This window comes from Macrobrachium rosenbergii, chromosome 11 (genome assembly GCF_040412425.1).
Source record: "Macrobrachium rosenbergii isolate ZJJX-2024 chromosome 11, ASM4041242v1, whole genome shotgun sequence".
Classification (NCBI taxonomy): domain Eukaryota; kingdom Metazoa; phylum Arthropoda; class Malacostraca; order Decapoda; family Palaemonidae; genus Macrobrachium; species Macrobrachium rosenbergii.
Window position 1 is genome coordinate 3,935,289 of NC_089751.1, and position 15,635 is coordinate 3,950,923.

The window sequence follows — 15,635 nt, forward strand, 5'->3', positions numbered from 1 at the left end:
AAGGTAATAAGAATTGGTGGTGAGCCAGTTGTTGATGGTTGCTGGGCTACTGGTTGGAATTGTGAACAGTTTTTGCTGTTTGACTAAACTGATTTAAGTCTAAACTACTTCTTTGTTTTGGTCTACTGTGATGACGCCAGCAACTTCATCCCAAAGAGTCTTGCTGAGAACACGATGACTAACACGTTCACCCTGGGAACAGGCGTATGGTGAATATATATATATATATATATATATATATATATATATATATATATATATATATATATATATATATATATATATATATATATATATATATATATATATATATATATATATATATATTACACACTCACACAGACACATTATATATTTACATATATATTTATATATAACAGAGACACAACAGAGCTTCCGGTAATGCATCAGGGTTAGTTATCCATAAAACTATAGAGGTCAGGTAGATATAAAGTCTACACAAACAACCAAAATTTACCTCTTATAAGAATATCGATGATTCGGAGTCTCGAGTGCCCGTGTTTGTGAGGTAGATTTGATTGTTGATTATTTCTGTTTAATATTCCTGATTAGGTAGAATAATTTCATATTTTTAGGCCCCCTTTTTGGCATGGTGCAGTGGTCAGGCATTAAATGGTAACGATTTCTTTGCTTTTAAGATCACATATTTCTGTCCTGTAGACAACTGGAAATCTTATACTGAGGTCTATCGGCAGGGAAAAATCACGTTAGAGTATTTTAAGTGTATGACGTTGGTGATTAGTCTTTCTGAAAAGTTTCTGACGTACTGGCAACTATTTTCTGTGCGTAAAGCGAAAATAAGATGAGATGGATCAACTTGACACTGACTTTCCTACTGTTATTTTCGCCTTTCACTGACTTTGTATTTGCTCATTTGTTTTAAGTAGTATTTTTAGGATTTTCTCCTAGTGCCTTTATATTTGATATATTTTTTGCCATTAATACTATAATCATTATTATTTTTGTTGTTGTTGTTGCTTACTAAATATTAAAATCAGTTTCACTCTGAGTTTCTTGATAGCAAACGAGCATTTTTTTCATAGAGTCATATTTCAATCATTCTTTGCTCTTAATGAGAACAAGAATAATCACTCCCTTGTATTCTATAATAATTCTCACTTTTTTCTGGTTATGGTCAATTCATTTATAACATATTTAGTTCTAATCCTTTTTCTAATTTTTCGGAATAATAGAAGTCGGAGTCTTTTGAAGATTAATCGACGTATATAACCTCTAGCGAACTTTCTCTTGACGTATTCCCACCGAAATACAGTTTAAAAAAGTAAAAACAAAGGAAGAAGACATGGATGAAAGGAAAGAAGAAAATAAAAAAAAGAGTGAGAGTTGACAGACTTCTCTCTCTCTCTCTCTCTCTCTCTCTCTCTCTCTCTCTCTCTCTCTCTCTGTGCAACCCTCCTTTACAATGAGCATGTTAATCAATGATTAATTTTCCAGGTCGCTGGACACGTCTGCATTTGCAATTGTCAATAGAGATGGCCTTTTTAGAGAGGCTGCGGTGGAGAAGGGGCGTCTTTCAGGGAGTGCGGACATGTGAATCTAATTCTTTGTGGCTTTGTGGAAACTCATCTCGGTCTTGCCTTTGATCGCATCCTGTTGTTCCTGCTGCTCTCGCTCGTTGCTCGTAGTCTTTGCCCGTAGTTACCTTCGTTGTTGTTTGTTGTTGATAGTGATGCCAGTGTTTCAAAGGATTTTTCGTTTTGTTAAGATAAAATTCGTTCCCTTTAAAAATAACCAACATTGAACTCCTCAAAATCTCTCATAAACATCTGCTGGGGTGCCTTAAACCTTTTCCCTATTTTTATATAATGATCTTGGAGTTTTCTCATCTCCGTTCGAAATGTCGGAATGGTATCAACATCTTCCTTTAATCGCCGCCTGTTGTCTTATTCTTCCTCCGTGTCACATTTCTTTAGCACCCATCTTCTACCGCAACACCCCTGCTGCAGTCAGTATAAGTTTCCAAAGAAAAATTTCTCTTAATCCGCAAGTCCTGACGAGCGAGGGGCCAGGCATCAACTATGCCATTACGTTGAAACCACTGACCAGATGGTGGCCGAAAAAACTACGCTAGATATAGCTGAATGTATTATGAGAAAGAATTTTACTACCTGATAAAGCTTTAGAAATGTTAGTTTTCAAAATACATTCAGCTGGGTGAGCGGGTTCCGTTCTCAGCTACCACTCTGTTGGTCGCGAGTTCGAATCTCCGACCGGCCAGTGAAGAACAAGAGGAAATTGTTTCTGGTGATAGAAATTCATTTCTCGCTATAATGTGGTTCGGATTCCACAATAAGCTGTAGGTCCCGTTGCTAGGTAACCGATTGGTTCTTAGCCACGTAAAAATAAATCTAATCCTTCGGGCCAGCCCTAGGAGAGCTGTTAATCAGCTCAGTGGTCTGGTTAAACTAAGTTATACTTATTTTTCTCCTTTAGCCATTTTCGAAAAGTAACTTACCCCGAAAACTTACTAACTAGCATATAAGTGCTAAGACCAGTAAAAGTAGCCTTCTGAAAATCCTCTTGTATTGGTATTTCTTACATAGTGGTATATTCATTGCAGACTTCACGATGCATTAGCAGGAGAAAATTGTTGCGTCAAGGTCCTACTTGTGAGATAGATCATTCTATGGTTTTTTTAATATCAGTTAACACGAGGTACTCTTTTGGTATAAATAAATATTCCCCACGCCATTCAGATAATTTATTTAGAACTTTTAGGTAAAAAATTAGAATGCTAATTAAGACATCTACCTTTGCTTTTTCCATTATAAAATCCTTGAAAAGGGTAAACAGTAAAGGTGATAACATTTCCATGTGGCACCCATCAACATAAACAATGCATACTTCGTTCATAGAAAACAGCAGTTAACTTTACATATTAAACGGGAATATTCTAGTGACGTAAGACATTCCATAATATTGCCGGATATTTATTATTGCCATTGTCGTTGTCGCTGTTGCCCTCTTCTCCCCAAGCGTTCGTTTCTGTAGTTATTGCGACGCCGGATTGTATAAATAACATTCATTATCTGAGTAAGGAAGTGCGACTGAATTTCAAATAAACCTGGTTTGTTCTTCCTAAGGACTGTTTTTTTCCAAATTATATTTCCGGCTTCGTTCATGTGATTTTTTGGTATCACAACACTTATCGAACAGTTCTGTCTCTTCAAAGATTTTTATACGCTTGGGCAGAATATATAGTGTAATAAGAGTCTGTCATATGGATATTAAAGTGTACTTGAAAGTCTTAGATATAATAGAAGTTTCAGACATCAAGAATGACTTCAAACAAGATTAGAAAATTGACTGATGTCAGGCGGAAAAGAATGAGAATTTTTCCTGACGTCTCAGCAGGAAAATAAATAGTTCGCTGCAGAAATCTACGAAGTATAGAATATCGATAATTCTGAATGCATTAAAGCAGCGACGTTGGCAAATTGAAACATTATTCATTTTTCTGTCGTTTGCACCCTTCGGCTGTTTTATTCACATGATTTTATGCAACAGCTTAATCGGACTGCTCAGTCAGTGCTGTAAAATATCAAGTTTATTCATTAGTGGATGATTGAGAAAGAAAACAGTAATAACTCATTTTTTCTGCATACAGAAGTAGCGCACATGTTGAGCATTTTATGGATAAGAAAGTATAAAAAATAAGGGGAATTTCGTTCATTGTTATTTTTGTCTGATTAGGTTGTATAGATTACATGGGGGTGATATAAGTAGGACGAACTGCACTTGAAATGCGAGCTTGGGTGACACTGATTTTGAGTGTTTCATTACTTACCTCGACGAAAAACGGAATCATCCGAACATTTTCGTAAGGCGTTCGATTAGACTTGAATTTCGTCTTGCTGCCAAGAGTTGTTTTTACTGAACCATCCTTATACTTTCTTAGATCATTCGGAAACTAATTTTTCTTGTATATCATGACTTTGAGAAGTATATTTCTTTGTAGAAAAAACAAAGATCACCCATTCGAGCGGGAACATCGAAGAGAGCAAATGAAAATATTCCCGTGCCTGATACCTCATATATAATTAACGAATTCTTTAATTGACTGATTTGTTAAACGACCACATCTCTTCTGGAGACTGTCGACAGATGTTTCCGTAAATCACTCGTTTACACTTTCCCTGCCCACGTGTATTTACAGGAAAAGACTCGTTAAGTACCTGGATTCGAACCTCTCCAAGCGAATCAATTAAGTAGATAAATTAGGGACTTAAATATTTGAGGCTCCAGAAAATCCCGCTGAATGGTTTGAAAGAACCTATTACGGTGTAATTAAGTAGTTAAGACTTGTCTTTCCTTGGCCTCTGGGCTTTCTGGTGCCCCTCAGTATGGAAAGACTTCTCCCTCCTGAATGAATCTCTCTCCCACCTTGTTAAGTAGACACTCGCTATTTACCATTGTCATCCGTTTCCACCTAACTGCATTTTCTTATTTACAAATGTATGTTACTGGTCACAGGTACAATTATAGTATGGTGATCAGTGACAATGTGTCGAACAGTGATTGGGTCCTCCCTCACGACTCACTAACTTCAGTTCCTTAAGCCTCAAACCCGACAAACCCACTTGACCTCATCGTTGACCTGATGACTTGACCTACGGACTCTCTCTCTCTCTCTCTCTCTCTCTCTCTCTCTGTATATGTGTGTGTGTGTGTGTATGCGTGTGTGTGTGTGCGCGCGCGAGTACGTGTGTACAGTATATGAGAGTGTGTGTGTGTGTGTGTGTGAAAGAGGAAGGAATCCCATTCTGTTTTGCCCTTATAAGTTACATCATGACCATGTTATAAGTATAAAAGTGTCAGGTCGAATTTGCGGAATTTCCACGTGAAGTATAAGGTTAAATTGGTAGTTTATTCCTTACCGCTTACGTTCATGGAAAGAAAATAACTGAAAGATTTCTGAGGTGATTACATTCCTCTGTTCCAGCCTGAGGATTCTGGCTCCCTTCCACGTAATCTTGATATTCATGGCTTTCAAGAAGAAGTAGAACTTCTCTTCAGATTTTACTTGGGAGTGATGTGGTTTAGGTGACAATTTTTCAGTAGATGAAAGTCACAAATTGAATATGAATATGAATGTGAGCTAAACTGAAAAAACATTACGCTGTTAGTTATCCTCTGAAACAACTAACTGAATTTAATGGATCACCAAGATCGTGCTTATTGGTATTCAGTTTCACAAAGTAGCATTTACATCTGAAAAATGAGCAACACGCTTTCCTTTTGTATTAGACCTTGTCTTATGTAAGTACAAGGTTGAGCTCTACATTGACTAAAAAAAAAAACAGTTGTGGATGAAGCAGCATCAACATGTTATTTTTTTTTTAATGAAAATCTCCCAAAGTTAAGTATATCTAGTGGTCTGGTTAACAGCTCTCCTAGAGAGGGCTGGCCCGAAGGATTAGATTTATTTTACCTGGCTAAGAACCAACTGGTTACCTAGCAACGGGACCTTCATCTTACTGTGGAATCCGAACCACATTATGACGAGAAATGAATTTCTATCACCAGAAATAAATACCTCTAATTCTTCATTGGCCGGTCGGAGAGTCGAACGCTGGGCCAACAGCGTGCTAGCCGAGAGCTCTACCCACCCCTCCAAAGAAGAACTGGAAAATCTCCCAAAGATGCGTTATTAACTATTTTGAGGACGGTTATGCAGGAACTCTAATTTTCGGATATCTTAAGAGGCTCTGTCAAGATTTTAGTAGGCCCGAGGATGTAATCTTGTGTATTGGTAAGCCCGTGGGAGGTACAATTTCGTGGCTAGTGGGCATGAATTAGTTTTTCGTTAACCTGTGGAATTTGCAGTATAAAGAACATGCTGATTTTCAGTTGTGGTAGGTAAACATGTCCATCGATAAGACGCGATATCATCGCTTTGTGCATATTAGGTATAACATTGTCTATTATTAAATCTATCTGTAAGAAGCAACATACATATTTTCATATGGATAATTTTTCTGGTCATTCGATTATGATCACGTCACTGAAATTTTTATGCATGAAGAAACTAAAGATCGGAGAGAGGACAGGAGATGTGGCTGCAAAGGGTCATATATATAAAATATATATATGTGTGTGTAGTATATATTATATATATACACATACATATATAATGTGTGTGTGTAGTATATATTATATATACAGTATACATATATACATATATATATATGTATGTATATATGTAATGACCGTAACACCGACTTATTGTCTCTCGCCTTTCTAGGTTTTAACTTTATCTTGATTCGTAAGTTCTTTGGATTTCCTATATTGTTTTATTTTTGTATTCAGTTGCTTGCCTGTGCATGTCTCATTAACTATCATTAGCTAATGCATACAGAGTTATATTTTTTGCTTATTGCCGAATGAACAGCAGGTGGAATTGTTCCTCGACACTTTGAACAATTTCTCTTATGTCACCATCTAAGATATACCCTGATTTTATGACGGTCAGGCTGCCAATTTATTATTGTCATTAATAGTACAAATCTAATATTTGGTTGTGAAGATCAAGCAAATGGATATTCTCTCGAGTGTATTGTTTTCTTGACACACCGTAGCCATCTGAAGAATTTTGCGGAATTTTTGTCAGATCTTACAACTCGTATGATCCTTTTTGAATTATATAAATTGGCTTTACCAGAAACATCACATCTCTCTGCCTCCTTTTCTCATTCATGTTTATCGTTCTCTCGTGTACGAAAGATCTCTAACCTTCTATTTCTGTAGCCATTCACCCGCTAGACGTTTTGCTATTCCAGAGCGAGAGAATAAATGACCCCTTTCCCCAAGGTAATAAGAGTAAGATGGGCAAAAGCGATAGTGAACACTCGCCTTAATTGAGCCATCGAAATTCCTCTCTCCACAGAGAACGACCGGCAGAGAGAGAGAGAGAGAGAGAGAGAGAGAGAGAGAGAATTTTGAAACTTCACCGAGCAAATATGATAGGATATCACCCTACCAGGTACCTCACAGGTACAAAAGGTAACACCTCCTCAGTTCAAAGAAAGACATCATTTAACCCAACGAACATTTCCGGCTTGTTACAGTCCTCCTCCTCCTCCTCCTCCTCCTCCCCGTTCCCCCGCCACTACATATCTTCTAGGTGAGATGAAGACATCACCATCTCCTTTAGACACTCCTCGCGTGAGGTATGTTATTCTGAAGGACATGCATATATTCATTTCCATATTCAAATTCATAGACCCCAGCGGGGCAAAATGACGGAAACGCCGTAGAGGTGTCGGTACATGTTAATTGAGAGGTCTTTCTTTTCTTTTTTCTTCTTGAGGCTGTTTGTATTATGTATGCGTTAGATTGTGCACTTTAGTTTTCTTTTATAGTGATATATTAGGAGCTTGTAGGGCTGTCGCATTTGATGTTTCAGAAGCAGGACCGTTTCTTTTCACTTTTTATATGCGTTGGTGAAAAGAAAACGATTGAAATTTTATAACTGTGTTTGTCTGCATTTGTACACCCTTAGAAATAGTAATACTTAACGATTTGTCAGAGACAGACAGCACCCATCTACGTTTAAAAGTGTATACTATGAACCTCTTACTTCATTCATCGTATAATGACCTCTAATTCTTCAGAACCAGTTAATAAATTATATTTACTCAGAACCCTGTTGGGTGAACTTAGCCCCTCAGGAAAACTCATTTCCTCCAGGTTAATATATATTTTTGTTTGCTTCTTATTTTAAATGTAGTTCTCTCTCTCTCTCTCTCTCTCTCTCTCTCTCTCTCTCTCTCTCTCTCTCTCTCTCTCTCTCTCTCTCTCTCTCTCTATATATATATATATATATATATATATATATATATATATATATATATATATATATATATATATAAATCCAACCCTCTTTATCGTTTGTGAAGAATGAATCTGCGTCCTGCTTTCTTGTTATTTTCTTACAAAGCAGAATATACATCATAAGCATTGATGCATCACACATACTTACAACGTGTGAGCCATTATTTTACATTGTCCTAATGTTCTTTTTAACCAAAAACACAATCAAAACGCGTTTATGTTTTCAATGTACGTTTCGTTTTAGAATTTACATGTGAACTATCCTTCAAGTACGCCTTCTCAAACTTATATATACTCTGTAATATTTTACCTCCAGTAGTTGTCCAGTTTTTTTTTCATATACTTCTTTTACAAAGATATATCGCCGTAAAGGATGACTGGTATGGCTAATAAAGTATTCCTTTTTGACCATCAGTTTCTCCCAATATGCATTCCAAGTAGGCCTCCTCCTCCTCCTCCTCCTCCTCCTCCTCCTCCTCCTCCTCCTCCTCCTCCTCCTCCTCCTCCTCCTCCTCCTCCTCCTCCTACTATCTTGTCTCGTTATTTAGATGGCTTTTGGTTATCCCTGTCCATTGATTCCTTCATTTCTTATGCAGTGCGTCGGCCTGATTCATTCTTCTGTATTATTCTTCTTGACTTTATTTTGCTTGTTTTAATCTTCTTTCCGGGTTGATATGGTTGTTGTTTTATTATTTAATTATATATATGTATGTATGTATGTATATAATAATAACGGTCAGACATGTGTTATGTGAATGTCCAAAGTATGACCGACAACGAATGTCTACTTTTGGAAATAGAACAGTGAAAGAAATTTTGTCAGAATCTTTCACATTTTCAATCATTCCAATTTTGATGTTCTTGAAGAACTGTAATTTAATTAACAAAATATAAAAATAAGTAAATAATAAAAGCATGAAACCCCTTTTAACATTTGAATTTTACAAAAAAGAGAACAATTTTTAAAATTTTGTTTAATTTATATTCTGAATTTTAATATACCGTTTTAGTATGTATGTAAGGAAGTCTGAGTAAATGTATTTATTGTATGAGAGGATGTGCCTATGTGCAGTTTTTAATTTCATTTTAATTCATTCATCTTTGTATCGGATGATCTATTGGGTCCTTGCGCTTGACTTCAGGTCTTGACGTAGTATTTTAATCAAATCCTTCGGGCCAGTTCTATGAGAGCTGAAAGTCAGCTCAGTGGTCTGGTTAAACTACTTTAATTATATAATAATATATATATATATATATATATATATATATATATATATATATATATATATATATGTATGTGTGTGTGTGTGTGTGTGTGTGTGTGTGTGTGTGTGTATGCATGTATGTATATATTCGTATGTATAAAACTTGGTAAAAACATGGTAATAATAACATGTGTGAGGGTGGATATGATGTGTTTAAATTCCTTTAATATATATTTTATTTTTTCTAATCACACAATAATTCATGTGTAGCCATTTTTTTCATGTGGATCTTAATTCACAATTGTCTTATATCACGATGACAAAAATAAATAAATAAATAAATCGGGTTCTTGTATTGTTTCTTTCTATTAGCTTCAGAGAGTTATCTTTCCGTGATGGTATTTGGTAAAGGTTTCGTTATGTAGAATCAGAAGGAAATATTCCGTTTATTTCTTATTAGCAGATTGGTTTCAGACTTATTAGCTTTTTTTAATCGTTTGGTATCAATTTAATTTTGAGTTTAGCCTCAAAAAAGTTCCTGAATGTTTCATTTATAGTTTGTTGCATTTGACATTTCAGTTGATCTTTTATTACATCAAAATTATTAGTTGAAAATTAATTCGCTCTCTCTACTCACACGCTGATCTACTCCCGTAGAGAGAGAGAGAGAGAGAGAGAGAGAGAGAGAGAGAGAGAGAGAGAGAGAGAGAGAGAGAATCAGCGAAATATTAAATTATTCATAAGCAGTCTCCTCCGCCCATTCACCCTGTCACCTCCCCCATCCGCCTCTTCATCTGGGAGTGTTTGTGTGAGGTGGGCTATCGGTAATCCCATCTTCTGTGCCTCGCTCGTACCCTTACCACACACCCCTTCCCAACGGGCATACCCACCTCTGTTACCTGTTGTACCCTGCGTCTCAATCTCAGTACTTGCCTGTCCATACTCAGGTATATCTGTGAATGGAAATATATCAGTCTTTTGGTTCGGGGATTTCAGACGGTATCTCTTTTCGTCTTCTCTGGAATTTCGCTTTTATCCCGTTCATCGTGCCTTCCGGTATTATTTGTGGATTGCGGCTCTCTCTCTCTCTCTCTCTCTCTCTCTCTCTCTCTCTCTCACACACACACACACACACACACACACACACACACACACACACACACACACACGCAAGTATAGGTCATAGAATCTTACATATGCAAGCATAGTTACACATCTGTCCTATACAAAGACTAAATTTGGTCATGTTTCATCCAAATTTCTTTTGTCAACATTTGTTGATAATTACCAGATTGTTTTGATAATTTTAAATAGCTGAAAGTAAGCATGAAACCCGGAGGATAATCAGTTGATCTTTTCAACTGACGTTCTATGTAAATCATTTTGATGAAGGGCACTCAAGAAATTCTGAAAGAATTTCGATTTGATTAAAACGTGTCTTGTCCCAAGCTGTTTTTCATGATAAATACTTATTTTCGGATGGTGCAGCCGATCGCGACTATGGTCTACCCCAAAGCCAAATCAAAGTCCTTCAAAGAAGGCATCGTGCTTACCCCATACAAAAAATGGGAAAAAAGCACGTTAAAAAAAGAAGACGACTGCACAATCGCTCGTTGATTGGTATTTTATTGAATGATATTACTCCATCTCTAATAATAAAATCCTGAGACACTCCATGGGTAGTAAAGCAATATTTCTTTTGTGTGATAACCCAGTTCTTATGCAGAAAACTCTCTCCGGGTTTTTCATATAAGTAAAAGGTAAAATACTGTCTTTTCTTGCAATATGAGGGGGCAAGAATATTGATCAATTATTATTCGTGTGGAGAACACATATATAAGTATTCTGCGCTGGAGGACTCTTCTGTGCGTATAAAGCTGTATGAAACTCAGCCACGGCCCATGAAACTCTCAACCGCGGCCCATGAAACTTTTAGCCACGTCCCGGTGGTATCCTGTGTTGTTGGCACCTATAGCGGTGCCAGGCGCACGATCATGGGTAACTTTAACCTTGAGTGAAATAAAAACTACTGAGGCTAGAGGGCTGCAACTTGGTATGTTTGATGATTGGAGGGTGGATGATCAACATACCAATTTGCAGCCCTCTAGCCTCAGTAGCGATTAAGATCTGAGGGCGGACAGGAAAAGTGCGGACTTTGAGATTTTGTCAATAAATTAGAATACCTTTGAACCTACCTCTTACTTGCCGCCTTGTTATAATACAAAGGTAAGACAAACTCATCTAAGGTTGAATATACAGTAGACTTGACGAGGTTGTAGTAGTAAAGAACACATCCTTGGCACCATTTTTCACCATTCATTGAAAATACATAAACCTGTGGTGTTACCTTTTGGCCAGTAAAGTATTTAGGTACCTAATTGGATCATCACAGAATTTATCGTAAGTTTTGTAAGACCTATTTATAAGCATGATGGAACTTCCACTATTCTTATGAACAGAGGCAAGAGTCGGAAGACTTTAGATTTGTCGGCAGAATATGGGGCTATGAAGGACTTTATTAAGCGACGAAAATATACTGTGAAAGACGTTAGTAATCTAGCTGTAAGGTGAATCTTAAAATGCCATATTGAATACTCATATTATTCTACTATGGGTACTCTGCAAATGGCCACGATTAATTTCGAGGTATGCATCCCCATGTGAATCTCTTGTTTTTACCTTTGGTCGTGTTTGGGAAAAAAATATCAAAAGTTATTGCCTGAGATGTTTGTACTGAAGATTTCCAGAGAAACCTCTGCCTAGATTGTCACTGATGGAAATTACAGTGGCTTTTCTTGGAAGCTTTTAAATGAGGTGGTTTTTTGGGAAATAGGAGTTCCAGATATTTTCATAGTCTTATTGAGCTTGAGACTGGCTATGAAGTAAGATCACCTCTACTCGAAGAGTGTGAGTGAACTACAGAGCTTTACACTGTGGTACCTGTGATGCACTCTTGTCAGTATCTACTGTCTTGCAGAGTGCTCTTGAGGAGGGTGCTGGGGCACACTTGGTCGGTCTAGATTTTGGTACAGACTTGGGCCCAGTGAATTATGAACCTCTTATTTACGAGGTAAGATTACCTGGTATTGGTGGATCTTTTAATAATATTTTAAAAGAATTTTTTATAGGTGGAACCCAAAGGGTCTGTGTTGATGGCCAGTACAATAGCCTAAGTAATGTCATTTCAAGTGCTGTTTATTATCTATACTCTTGACGTATGGCACGGTCTGGAGAACAAACTGATTACTAACACCGATGATGCTGTTCTTCTAGCTGCTTTTCCTTCTCCACACATTAGGTCTATATTTCTTGAATAGAGATGTGGTATGTATTCGTGAGTGGCTTTGGGTCAAGAAAGCTTAACCCTTCTAAAACTCAAAGTATGATAGTTGATACAGAATGCTTTTGCCTTTTCATCCTGATTTACATTTCAGTGGTACAGTTTTAAATGTCAGTAGTTCTTATTAAATGTCAGTGACTCTTTTAAGATCTTAGGCGTATTTTTTTATAAGAAATCGACTTCTGAGAAGAATATACATAATATTGCTTCCTCTGTTTCTCAAAATGTTGGTATCTTGTGGAAATGCTTTGGAATGTTTAAGAATGAAGCTGTTATATCTAAGTGTTTAACTCTTTTCTTCTTCGTTTTTTGAAGTACTGTTCTCAGTGTGGTCTTCAGGTCTTCAGGTGCTGACTTTCATCTCAAACTCTTGGATGGAGTTATGTCAACAGTCGAGTTTATTTTGCCAACTCTTAATGTTAACTTGTGGCATAGACGGAAAGTGAGTTCATTATGCTTATTATTTAAAATGTATTCTAACGGCAAGCATCCTTTGCACTCTTCTTTACCTGACTTAGCTGTTTTTTTTTCGCAAGACTAGGCAGGCTGCTGCTGCGAAGTGTGACGTTTTCCAGCATCAGGTTTAATACTACTCAGTTTGCGCACCATGTCAGGCAGGGAAGCCGATCGAGACTACGGTCTACCCCAAAGCCAAATCAAAGTCCTTCAAAAGAAGGCATCTTGCTTACCCCATATAAAAAATGGGAAAACGCACGTTAAAAGAAGTAGTAGTTTGCAAGGACTAAACTAAAGCGTAGAATAGGTTGCCTAGTGCGGTTGTGGAGTCCTTTCCAGCCCTTTGTTAGCCGAACCGGTTGAGCTTCAGACTGTCGCTCGATGGACCTGGAGTTCAATTCCCGCGGCCGGCTGATAAAGAGTTAGAGGAATGTATTTCTGGTGATAGAAATTCATTTCTCGCTACAATGTGGTTCGGATTCCACAATAAGCTGTAGGTCCCGTTGCTGAGTAACCAATTGGTTCTTAGCCACGTAAAATAAGTCTAATCCTTCGGGCCAGCCCTAGGAGAGCTGTTAATCAGCTCAGTGGTCTGGTAAAACTAAGGTATACTTACTTTACTTTGTGGAGTCCTCTGATCTCCAATTATTTAAGCTAGGGGCAAAGTCGTTCCTGTTCTCTGCTCACATCGCCTGAATTTCGGGTGTCTCGGTTTTATTTTTTATTCCCCCTTATTTATTTATTTATTTATTACATTTTCCTACTTCTTGTCGCTCTTTGCAGAATGATTTCCCTTTGGAGCTGTCTTGGGTTTATAGTCTGTTGACTCTGAACTTAAGGGAGATTTCAAGAAAGAAGAAAAGAAAGAAGGCATTTTCTTAATCATTCTCCAGGTTATCCGCACTTGATAAGGAGAACTGATATTTGTTTCCGTTCAGCTCTTATTACCAAATCACTAAATGACATTCGTTTAGTAAGCGCTTTGGTTAACTCGTAGCACCGTGTTGATATGACCTAAAAAAAAGCTTTAGTTTTTATTTATGCTTTTCATTTACCTAATTATTTACCCTTTCGTTTTAAAATTAAGTCGCTGTAACAGTGTTGTGTCTGTTTATGAAAGGCTCGCCACTTATTACGGGATTATAACCTAAGGGGTATCTTGGATAAATGAGCAGACAGATTGTGACCAACATGAAAACATTATTATTATTATTATTATTATTATTATTATTATTATTATTATTATTATTATTGAAATGCAAACTTTCACTGCAAAGTAGATCAGTACAAATCTTAAGATCTTTAGTTCAGAAAAAACACTGGAAGGAAAATGGCAAAGAAAGATTAGACTGTTATTAAAAGATATAAAGGTAAATCGTTATAGCCTTTAGAGACTTGTTAAGGTGGTGTTCCAATTTCAACACCTTAGCTGTCTGGTTTTCATTGATAAATTTCAGTCTGCTGCTGTACCAAGGAAAGGTGTGTCTATCAATAGACATGATTCTAAGTTTGAATAACTTTCTGTAAAATCACATAGTTCTCTTTATGTTAAAGCGTATGGTCCTTTATCTGAGCGCCACTTATAATAATTACATTGTAAATAGTTGCTTATTACTTTGCTTAAATATCCAGTTTCATGAACGTAATATGCCAACTTGCGTTTAAAAAGAGCTTTGTCTCTAATTGTGGGAAACTAGATTGTAGTTATTTTCTGTGAATCTACAGTAATTACTTTTGACAACTTTGGTAATAGATTCCTCGCGTTTCGGTTGGCATTCCGACTTTAAAGTGTTCATAGCTAATTTTAGCATATATTTTATTTTTCGTCCTAGGTTCAATTCCCTGTACATTTATCGTGAACTGCACGTGTCTCCAACATTGATATTTCAGTAATTTTATTCAGGAATTTTTTTTTTTTTTTTTTTAGGACTTTACCTATTCTTTTTTTTGGTTGGGGGGGTTGGTTGATACAATTAAAGTTCGTTGAAAATTTGTAATTTGCGTGGAATTGTATGTATTTTTGTAGTTTGTGTATGTTTGCACACGTACAACCGTGATTTGTATCTGATATCTATCTTTTCACGGCCAAGAGACAGACCCTTATATATATTTTTGGTCATTCGTCATGAGCTGAGCTAATGGCGACCCCTATTTGTTACTGAAGACAAGAACCAGACCCTAACGAACTGCAGCCATTTGCGGATATATAAAACTGGAATGCTGAGATCACAAAAGAGACTCGGGTGGGCCAAAAATGATTTCGACGACTTTTATCCGTTTTATTGTCAAGATGATGAAATAGTTTCTCTCTCTCTCTCTCTCTCTCTCTTTCTCTCTCAGTGTGTGTGTATATATATATGTATATGTGTATATATATATATATATATATATATATATATATATATATATATATATATATATATATATATGTATGTATAAACAAATGTTGTTCCCAAAAATAATATTGTAATCCTTTATTGCGTTTTATTTTTTAAGAAATCACTGCGAAAGGCCATCCGTTTAAGAATGTTAAAGCGTTTGTTATTGGTGTTTTTGTACTGTCAAACTTTATACCTTTTAAGCAAGATTGATGACCGTAATCACAAACCAGAATGTGTGTTTTAATACACGTGTGTCTGAAAGTGTCCTATTTATATTTTGTCTTGGCTGCAGAATACCTGGTTGGTCTTAACAAGTCACATGCCTCAAAAAATATGACTTCAAATATTTATCTTCAGGCCTTGAAGGCAGCTATTCGA